The sequence below is a fragment of the Anser cygnoides genome, chromosome 3 (genome assembly GCF_040182565.1).
Source record: "Anser cygnoides isolate HZ-2024a breed goose chromosome 3, Taihu_goose_T2T_genome, whole genome shotgun sequence".
Lineage (NCBI taxonomy): Eukaryota > Metazoa > Chordata > Aves > Anseriformes > Anatidae > Anser > Anser cygnoides.
In genome coordinates this window covers 77,006,686-77,015,989 of record NC_089875.1, presented here as the reverse complement: position 1 = coordinate 77,015,989, position 9,304 = coordinate 77,006,686, and the positions used below count along the sequence as shown (strand labels likewise).

The 9,304-nt window shown below is 37.0% G+C and overlaps 1 long non-coding RNA gene across 1 annotated transcript; it reads left to right on the top strand.

The window, feature by feature from the left end:
• Positions 1 to 920: 920 nt before the first annotated feature.
• LOC125181178 (uncharacterized) lies at positions 921 to 8,751 on the top strand. The gene is made up of 3 exons (XR_007160238.2): positions 921 to 1,482; positions 3,773 to 3,848; positions 7,549 to 8,751. It is a non-coding gene; the product is annotated as an uncharacterized lncRNA (long non-coding RNA).
• The last annotated feature ends 553 nt before the right edge of the window (positions 8,752 to 9,304 follow it).

Here is a 9,304-nt window from a genome sequence, read left to right as displayed (position 1 = left end):
TACTGGGGGGCCACAGGTGTGGCCTCACCGGTGCTAGGCAGAAGGGGAAGGATCACCTCCCTTGACATGCTGGCAACACTTCTCCAGGATGCTGTTAGCCTTCTTTGTGGCAAGGGCACACTGATGGTTCATGTTCAACTTGGTGTTCACCAGGATCCCCGGGTCCCTTCCTTTAGAGGTGCTTACAAGCAGGGTGGTCCCCAGCATATTCCTGGGGTTTTTTCCCCCCAGGTCCAGGTGCAGGACCTTGCACTTCCCTTTGTTGAACTTCATAAGGCTCGTGTTAGCCTATTTCGCGTATAGACTGATAGTATTTGATCGAATAGATGGATCAAGATGAAGTATTACAGCTGGCGAGAAGCTGTTAAGTCAGAACATAGTCTTACATGTTCAGAAACTTGTCATTTTTTTCCAACTTCTCGGCTGCTATACTAATAGTATCTTAAACTAAGTAGTTTCCCAGGTGTCCTGGAAACTACTTTCATACTAAAATAATTCTAATGCCTAATTACAAAAACCTCGTTTAGCCTTTTCTGTTTTCATAGTTATTTTTTGCACCTAAACCAAGGTTATGGGTTTTGTTTGTACAGTCTCAGCTAGTCTTTCCAGGCCATTCCTTTCTCCATCTGACCCTTCAGAGAACTGCTTTTTACTTGGAAAAACTCTGGTTGCATGGTTGTTTAAATAATACATACTTCCCAGATTAGTTCAAAGATACAAGCCTTTTCTCACTTTTTGCTGGATTTTGATCCTAAGCTGAAATGTGTAATTCCAGCACTTTATTACTAGCATTTCAGCACTTTCTGTCAGAATAAATGTATCTAATGGAGCAAACCATGTAGAAAATAACTTCTAGCACTTTTTTTTTTCTTTTACTGAAACAAATATAAATCATTTCATTGCTCAGCCCCAAGCGGAGATGATATCTGCCTTAAGAATAGCTACTTCAAAGAAGTTCAGAACACATTTGCATAAAGCAGTTGTCAGATTGTTTGTGTTTAGTTCAAGGGGATGAAAATTAATTGTAAAATGCCATGTGGGAAATTTGTTCATGCAGTGTCCATAGGGATGTACGACTTCATAACTTGGATTTTACACAGAATGGTTCAAAGGACAAATTTTAAAATCATATTTCCCCTCCCATTATGGTTAAGTACACAGGCACATCTCAATGGACTACAAATTGCTTGTGTTTGCTTAAGTTCTGCTAATAAACCGTCTCTGGAAGGGGTGCCTATTTGGAGTAATTAAATAGTTGGCTCCTGTGGTGGTAAATGGAAAACATAGCAGAAGAAAACGTGATTTTCCACAACACTGAATTAGAGACACACCTCAAAGAGGTATCTAGTGTGATTGACTGAAAACAAAAATAACTTTCCCTCTACTTTTGAAGCTGAGAAAAAAACAGGTGGAGGAGGCCTGCAAGGGAATGTATCCCCACCATGTGAATATTGCATATTCCTGTGAGGACAGCAAACAAAGGTTAGTTTAAATAGAGCGTTTACATATATGGAATTGAAAGTAGGCACCAGAGAGTTAGCTTTGCTCACAAAAATTTTCTGTAGGGAATGCAGCTCCATCATGTTTCCATCCCAGCTGTATTAAAAGATGTTTTTTGAAATGGAAGCCTATCTGAGGAAGGACTAAGTATCCTAATTTAAAGATCACTGAATTCAAAAAGAATCTTTCCAGGTTTTAGATTTACTCTATTTTGTATATGAATTGTTGAAACTTAATATTTCTCTAAAGTATTCCGATGACACATAGATACAAAGGCTACCCCTACCAAAATAAACAAGGTCAGGACATTCCCAGGCACCTTAACCTAATTGTCTCTATTGTCAAATTGCCCCTATGGAAAATTTTTTAGAGTGGTCCCTAGCATAGTTTTGGTTCAGTCAAATAGTTATAGTTTTGGCCCTGCTTCAGGTGTACCTCAGTGTATTTCCCAGGAAAAGTTCAGCAATTTCCATGGGAAAATAAGCAGTTTTAAGGAGGGCATCCTGTTTACAAGGTTAGAGAGAATAAAGTATAAGTAAGTCCATGGCATTCCATGACAGTTTTCCTTAATAGCAGACCTAGCCACGTTTAATTTATTAGTGTAAATATAAGGACAGTAGGGTCAGAAATGTTGGTCACTCATACATAACTGTGGTGGTTTTACCTTGCTGAGCAGCTAAACTTCACCACGTCCACTCTCTCCCTCCCCCTCCTCGAACTAAGAGGGAGAGAAGAAAATATTTTGGTAAGAAAAAAAGCTCACAGGTTGAGTTAAGAGTAATTAAAGGGAAAAGGGGAAAAAGAAAAAGTAAAGGCTATGTGGAAACACAGAGGGAAGAAAAAAAAATATTTATTTCCCATCCATAAGCGATGTTTGGCTACATCCTGGGAAGCAGGACCTCAATATGCACAGTGGTTGTTTGGGAGGACAGATGTCTTCATAACAAGAGCACCCCCACCCTCCTTCTCCTTCCCCCTTTCCCAGCTTTTACTGCTGTGTGTGACACCACATGGTATGGAATAACCCTTTAGTCTGTTTAGGTCAGCTGCCCTGGTGATGTCCCTTCCCCACTTCTTCCCCACCCCCAGCCTTCTGGCACTTGGAGGGGTTGGTAGGGAGTCTTGATGCTATGTAAGGACTGCTCAGCAATAACCAAAACACCAGTGTGATATCAATGCTGTTCTAATTACAAGTGCACAGCACTATGTGGGCCACTGCAGGGAAAGTTAACTCCATCCCAGCCAGACCCAGTAAAATAACACAGATTTGCCCTGACCTTTTTAATTCATACCTTGTTAAGGGAGAAGCCTACTGATGGATTACAGATAATTTTTTTTCCTTACATGGTACAAAACCAAGCTGCAGCGAGAAATCAGCTGAAAAACAGCCCTTTATGACAAAAAGAAACTGAAATGAAGATGTAGCATTTTGCATTGTTATACCATCTGTTTTATTAATTGATATTAACTTATTAATAAAAGTGGGTGTTTAAATTGTAGTGGGTGATAGACACTGGGAAAACACTTTCTTTGGTAAAACATAACAACCTATGGGAAACTTTCAGGGTTGTTTGCTGGTTTGTTCTGTGTTTCTTTTCCTGGATAAATTAAGATGGAGAAATGAAAGTCAGCAATACTTTCACACAGCCAGTTGCTGTACATAGATTTCCAAAATATATTGATGAATGGCATGCTCTTAAAGTCAAAACAATTATTTTAAATATTTTGAATTGCCTTTGATATGAGACTTACAGGATTTTGAATATTTTAAATGTTTCAGTTTTTTCTATCCTTTTCCCAAATCTCTGCTTCCTTTAACTTATTTCCTTATTCCTCTCAGGCAGATAACCTCTAAACATAATAAGACTTGGTATCTTTTGGAAACATTTTTAGGAGGCCTTATTGACTTTATTTACGTAAACCTGTAAGCAGTTTACTCACAGACTGGCAGAAGCTCAGTCTTTGTTTCTCACCACACCATCATTACTGAATATTTTTGTTTTGTGCCATGTTATGGAAGAACGGGAAGGGGGAGGTAGAGGAGAGGGGAGGAGAGGAAACTTAAAATTTCAGACACTTCTCTGCTGATGCCTATAAAAATCAGAGAAGTCTAGGATGGCCATTTACCTAGCATATTCTGTGAGGTAGGATGAACCATATGTTGTCATTGTTCTGGTGTCTCACAGGCTATAATTTGCTCTAAGACAACAACCATATATCATATGCTTCCATGAATAAATGTAAATTACTCTGGAAAATGTTTATTCCGCAGCTTACAAAAGAGAGTGCCATATATTTCATCATTGAATGGAAAGTTGCTGCAAGAACTCAGAGAAAAATGCATGTGGGTAAGTAGTTCTTGTTTTTACTCAGACTCTCCAGTACTCAGGAACACAGCTGTATGCTTTCTGCCTTTTAAAAATGGCACATATCGGTTTCATTTCTTCAGAATATTCCTTTTATCTGGAATGAAAAAAGATCAGAAAAAATACTGTTTTATGTGTGGGATAAGGAATTGTTTTAACAGTGGCAATGAGATGATGTGTATCAAAAATGAAGAAAAGGATAGCCAATGAAAGAGGTTGAAGATTCATCAGATGATCTCCAGACAGGACTCTGGAGGTGGTTAAACAAACTGAGGTCCTTTTGTTTACCTAAACAAGATCTGATCTTTTTTTCACAAATTAGACTGTTGTACTATCCTTTAAACATATATATTTTAAATAAAATCTCATTCCACAATTTCAATATTTGTGAAGTTCCAAACTCCTATTTTTATTGGATCTGTCATGGTTATAAGATGTAATCTGTTGGAAACTTTTTTCCAAACTAAAACTTTTTTTTTTTTTCCAAACTAAATGGAACTATTCAACTTATTTTCTGAGGACAATATATACAAATTAGAAACTGGGCCACTTAAAAGCTGCAGAACTGATGTCGTGGCTGATGAACTAAGTCTACTCAAGCTTTTTCAAGTCAAAGTTTTGAGTCAGTTTTGAAAATTGAGAAATACATGCTGTGTATCAGAATACTTCTGTCCACCTAAGGAAGTTCTCATTATGAGCAAGATGACAAGATTCAGCTCTGCTCGTTAAACGGAGTCACTGTATTCATACACATCTTCCATAGACATATACAGTCACTGTTCTCTCTTCCTGCATATTTTTTGATAAAATTATTTTTGTCTTGATTCAATAAGATATTAAACTTAAAGTTCCAGAAGCTTTAATCTTGCTTTATTTTTTTCTTCTTGGCTGCTGTGCCTGTTCTGCACTCTTTCCTTGTTCTGTTGCTACTCATGGTTTGTAAATCTCACTCAGAAGTAAATGACTAGAGGCACAGTTCATAACCTACTAGTGTAGCAAAGCAGAAGAACTTCTGAAATGCTCTGCTGTGTGCCTTGCACAGTGTCAGGGCAACATAATAGGCACTATGAGACTTGACATCTTTCTGAAAAAAAACACCACAAACCCAAAACATAGAAGATGGCCCTCAATAAATACAAAAGGCAAAGTATAAATGATATTTTCATAGTGAGACAAATAACTAATGCAGAATAAAGAGAAAATGCAAGTGGAGGAGAAGAAGGGGTATGACAAAGAAAGGAGTATCAGTATTATTTGAAAGACCAACCAATAATGATCAAAGAATATACAACCAAACTCAAGGGTGTTTACTCATCAGCCAAAATTAGATTGTAGCTGTAACCCAGGGCAACATTACATTTCTGTGTAAGTCTGCCAATATCCAGTTGAATCTTCACTTTGCAGCTGCCCATAATGCCCTACAGTGATAAATGAATACTGGTGTGTTAAATTGGAAGTGCAGAAAACTGCATAGTTTAAAACAAAATTAATAGATAACGATAGGCTTAAAATTTGTTTCTTGTATAAGATCTGTAGCTTGGGGCTGCAATCATAAACCTCCAGTTTTTTTTCAATATTTGCAGACTTAAAGCAAGGCAATTGAACATTAACACTATTTTGTTCAGTAAACCATACATTTTCCTTCCCTTAATTTGGCATGTAAAGCTAGCTCCGTTATATGTCTTCAGATTTAGCAGTTTTTCTGCTAAGAAGTGTCACTGGCCACCTTCTTGGGATACAGGGCATCTTTACACCTCAGAAATGTGTGCTACCCAAGATCATGAAAGTCTTTCATGTGCTAATGGCTTTTCTTTCTTTGTTTTTGCACCACTGTGAATACCACCCTTAGTACCCAATGCATCTTGTCAGCTATCAGGCTGAAAATCATAGAGTTATTTGCATATTGATAGGAAGGAAGGGCCAAAGGTAAAGCTTAAGTGTCGAATTTATTGGCTCTAATAAGACTGTGAAGGGCAGGAGTCCTGGGATATGACTGATCCTTACTTTTGAGTCCCAGCTATTGTCATAGGCTACTAACCTCTTCTAATGATTTCAGTAGTTACAGTGGTTTGTTTCTAATTAAATTAAACAAAATAACAACAGCTGGAAACAGACATACCTGATTAATGTTGAGGATAAATAATGATGACTGCATCTTACTAGTTTAGGTTGCTCACTTTCTGAAACCTATGTTTGTATTCCCTGATATTTGTTGCTAATAGGTGGATAGCTTAATGACACTTAGCATAGAAATGGCTTTGTTTCTGTTCTGAATGGAACTTTTTTCCCTGCACATATACCCTTTAAGCCCTAACATTAGCTAATAATGTATTTTCCTTCGTCTAGCATTTCAGAAACTTTCAGGTTGAAATCAAAGGCCTACTCATTTTGAAAGCAGGTTTGTGGAGAAAAAGTTGCATATTCTTCTTGTGTAGGTATTTCTTTGTTGTTTCAGGGGTATATATTTGTGTGTTTGTTTGTTTGTTTGTGTGGGTTTTTTTATGCCTGTTTCTCAATTAAGATTGTCTGGCTTGTGAGACTTTTTTGGAAATATAATTCTTTTGCTGCTGTATGTCTGACATGAAAAATTTTTTAAACATCTATAAGATGTGTTGTCATGGTCAAATGAAATAAAAAATGAATCTTTTTAACTCACCATAACTTTTCCTTAAAACTTTTGTCTAATGTGGATTTTCTTGCTATTTCTACTGAACTTGGACTTTTATTAATTTAAAAGTGCTCGATATAAGCTGGATGTTATTTGTTTAAAATGACACAGCAAGGAGAAATGTCAAAAATTGACTGATACAGAGCACTGTGACAGGTCACCCAGAGAGGTTGTGAATATCTTCTCTGGAGATACTTAAAACCTTCCTGGATGCCATGCTGTGCAATGTGCTCTAGGTGACACTGCTTGAGCAAGGGAGTTGGACTAGGTGATCTCCAGAGGTCCCTTCCAACCTTAGTCATTCTGTGTGATTCTGTACTGCATGGGTAGTGGTACATACATGCATGCCTTATGCCATAATATTTCACATCTAACATAGTTTGTTTCATCTGAGACCACATCTGGATCACTGTATCTGATTCTGGGCTCCTGAGTATGAGGGATACATGGATATATTGAAGTTAGCACAGCAAAGGGCCAAAACAATGTTAAAGGCTTGGAATATCTATCATACAGTGAAAGGCTGAGAGAGCTGAGGCTGTTCAGCCTGGAGAAGACTCGGGGATACCCATGCAATGTGTATAAGTAGTTGCTGGAGGACAGTAAAGACGGTGGAGCCAGACCCTTTTAAGTGACATTAAGTGAATATAAGAGTAATTAGGCACAAACTGAAATACAAGAATTTCCATTTATATGTAAGAGAAATCTTTTTCACTGTGAGAATGGTCAAACACTGAAACAGTCCAGAGAGGCTGTGGAGTCTCCATCCTTGCAGGTTTTCAAAACCCAACTAGACAATGTCCTGGGCAGTCTTCTGTAGTTGATTCTGCTTGAGCAAGGAGGGGTGAAGTAGGCAATCTCCAGAGGTTCTATGCAGAACCTATTCTGTGGTTCTATGAAGATCTCCCCTCCCCTCCCCTCTTCTCCCCCCTCCATCTTTCTCCGTTTTTCCTTTTTCTTTTTCTGTAGTAAAATACAATTAAAAATATAAAACTAAGTACTAACCGTCTATAGATTTGGTGTCCGTTTCCAGAAGTGAAGGAAGCACTATTGGTATCCTGCTGGTTTCTGTGTCTTCCACTCCAGAAGTGCATGGTCCTGAGATGTGAGTAGAGTCAAGTTCAAAAGCCTGTCTTGGGGTAAGGACTTTTTTTAATATATGCTCCCAAACTTTTGTGTGTTAAGAAAAGAAGACATTTGTAAGTTTTTGATCTTTAATGTGATAAATATATAGTCTAAGATAGCATTAATCACACATTAAAACTGGCAGTTTCTGTCCTGTGGCCATAAATGCAGCTTGCTTAGTGGTAGATATGTAGAAGTTCATATCTGACCAGATGAATTTGACCTGCAATTTTGAAATAGTGAAAAGAGCTAGCACACTTTGGGGAACTTGCATAGAGCCTTCTGATTATTATTTTATTTTCAATTCTTTTCTCTGATCTAATAAGTACTATTTGAATGTGTAGATGGACAGAAGAGCCTATAAATCATAACATGATTATTTTCTGCCTTAGGAATCACTGGAAAAATCCCTATGGCATTGTGTGTTTGCTGAATATGTACTAAGTACTGATGCTTAAGGACTGAAGAAAGTTTTATTTTAAAATACGAGATAAACATACAAGAGATCCCATCATTTAATAAAAATGTAATTAATTAAATAAATAATGTTATGACCATGATATATCTTAAACGATTCCTTCTCTGCACCAATATTCCAGCCACAAATATATCTTTAATTTATTCAAATGTGAAATTAGTTATGAATGATGTTCATTTGACAGGAATAGATATTGACTGGGTACATTCAGCGTACACTGAAAATCCCTTGGTGAACTAGGAAGTCCTTGATAATCATCTGCTCTGAAGAGGACAGAGGATTTTTGACAGTCTCAGTCAGTTTTATGTAAATGAACTATTGAAAGGATAGATAGCTCTAGAGAGAAACACTTGAGCAAATTCAGAAAGTACCCTAATCCAAGTTTGAAGGAAGTGTGGAAGCGGCTACCATGAATCAGAAAATATATAGACTGAGAAGGAGTTACTGTAAAGTTACTGTAGTCACCACAGGTAAATGAGACTCATCTGCCTGGCAAAAGCAGATTAAGGCAATAAAATGTAAGTATGAGAAAGAGGAAAAGGACAGAAGATTGAACAAACTGGATATCTGAATGGCAAATACCTGGAGATACTTGCCCGCAAGGTAAAGAAATCTTGTACTTGGTAAAATAAATAAATAAATAAAAAACTTTACAATGTATTTTTACTTTTATTTTTTATTTATTTTTTTTACAATATTTTTCTCAAAAAAAAAGGGGGGGGCAAGAAGTCAAAACTTCTGGAAAAAATGGCCAGCTCAATAAGTGTTACGGCATATGATACTATGGAACATTAAGACATTACGCATCCTTCTAGAGAAAAAAGACGATTAGTTCAGATAACTTCAATTTCTGTAGAAACTCATCACTCTGTAGGAACTCATCTTCTAGGAGCTGGACTAGTAAACTGAGCAAAGAGAAATTACAATATAAAGAGTTTTTTTTTTTTTAATATATATATATATAGATATACATACCTCAGTGCTAGAGGTCTGGCTAAGAAATATTCCAAATGAGAGAATGACTTTAGTAGAGGTGAATAATTTTTTCCCAGAAGATTTACCAAGACCTTGAGCTGAAACCAAGGCATTTATTCAGCTCTTTTAACTTTTAAACTGAAAGCAAGAAAAAAGAGATTCATCTTGACAAGTTGAATCTTGAAATCAGGG